The sequence below is a fragment of the Lipotes vexillifer genome, unplaced genomic scaffold, assembly GCF_000442215.2.
Source record: "Lipotes vexillifer unplaced genomic scaffold, Lipotes_vexillifer_v1.1 scaffold862, whole genome shotgun sequence".
Classification (NCBI taxonomy): Eukaryota; Metazoa; Chordata; class Mammalia; order Artiodactyla; family Lipotidae; genus Lipotes; species Lipotes vexillifer.
The window spans coordinates 151,479-153,057 of record NW_006786873.1 but is presented as its reverse complement, the minus strand read 5'-3'; the positions used below and the strand labels follow the sequence as shown (position 1 = coordinate 153,057).

At 38.8% G+C, this 1,579-nt stretch overlaps 1 pseudogene; it reads right to left on the bottom strand.

Moving 5' to 3' along the window:
* Positions 1 to 738: 738 nt before the first annotated feature.
* LOC103088114 (sorting nexin-3 pseudogene) lies at positions 739 to 1,224 on the bottom strand (annotated as a pseudogene).
* Between the last annotated feature and the right edge of the window lie 355 nt (positions 1,225 to 1,579).

The following is a 1,579-nucleotide window of genomic DNA, read 5'->3' as shown; positions in this document are numbered from 1 at the left end:
TCTCCTCAGTATTTATCATTGAGGAGCATTGTCTGAGAAACACAATAAAGCAAAGCACAATAAAACCAGATATGCATGTATTTTAACTTCAGTGAATTTTATTTTTGTGTATCAGAAATGCATTTTTATTTTTATTTGAAAACAACCTAAATTTTTAGACAAATGATTTTAGTATATAAATTTGATTTTGTTTTTATACAGAATACAAAGATTTTCCTCATGGATCTTCCATGTGAAGGGGATTACAAGCCTGAAGCGAGATACCTTCTGCACACGTGTGTATCTTACGTGTAGGGTACTGGAAACCAATGTGTAGTGCTTCCACACATAAATTAGGTCGTGACACCACCTATTAAAAAGGGGATAAGAGAAAAATTCTATTAGTCAGATTCAAGAAGCAAACATGACACAAAAACTGCAGGTTAAGACCAAATGAGTAATTTTAGTTAGGACACTGCAGGTTATACTGGAGTAACAGGTTTGTGAGGCTACAGTGTGTACCACATTAAAACAGCAAGAAAGGGCTATTTATATGGAAAGGCTGGAATGAGGGATTTTTTCACTAAAGTAAATTAACTTCTTGTCAACTGCCAAAACAAAACAAAACTGAGCATTATGTTAGTATACTGAAGGCATATTACACCAATTTTTGTGCAGCATACTAAAGTTAGAACTTCACTGGTTCAAATGAATCATTAATAGTCATGGGAAGTTTTTTTTGCCCCTTCTTGCCAAATTTCAGGCATGTCTTATTTTTGATGGAGCATTCCTTGTATCTATAATTTCATCCTGTAAAAACATATGAAGACAACGTTCATTCTGTGCCAAAGGACCAGCGACCTTGTTCATAAACTGCTCCAGCCCTTGTTTCCCTTCTTCAATAAAATTGTCAACAAATATTCCATTATCTCTTCTAAAAGAAAGTTGACGTAAAAATGCTTTCCCAGGGACTGGGGGAGCTACAACCTTGATCTCTCTTTCTAATTCACTTCGCAGCTACTCAAAGTCACTGTATCTTCTTCTAACGGCAGATTCCTTCAGCTTGCAAATAGGCAGATTTGTCTTGACCCTGCTTTCGTAGGTGGTGAACCGACCCCGGCCTACCCGCACTGTCGGCGGGTTGCTCACATCGATCTCGAGGAAGTTGCTGGGAGGCCCGCAGGCGTCGTTCAGGTTCTGCGGCTTGGTGATCAGCCGCCGGGTGCCCGCCGCGGTCTCCGCCATTTCACGGCTGTAGCCGCCGCCGCCATCGCCGCGGGCTCCCTCCACCCCTTCCGCGTTCGGCCGACCCCGCCGCTGGGACGCCGAGCTCGCGCGCAACTTTAGTGAATTTTACAGTGCATTTTTTAATACAGTAATTTGAAAATAATCCTTTTCAGTAAAGACTTTCTAATTAATGAAGGATGAATAAAAAATGATTCATCTACTGTTGCTATTGTTTTCCTGAGATCCATGCTTGCTTCCCTCTGTTTTAAAGGAAGTTATAAATGAGTAGTTATGATTATATATATATATATATATATATATATATATATATATATATATATATATATATATATATTTTTTTTTTTTTTTTGGG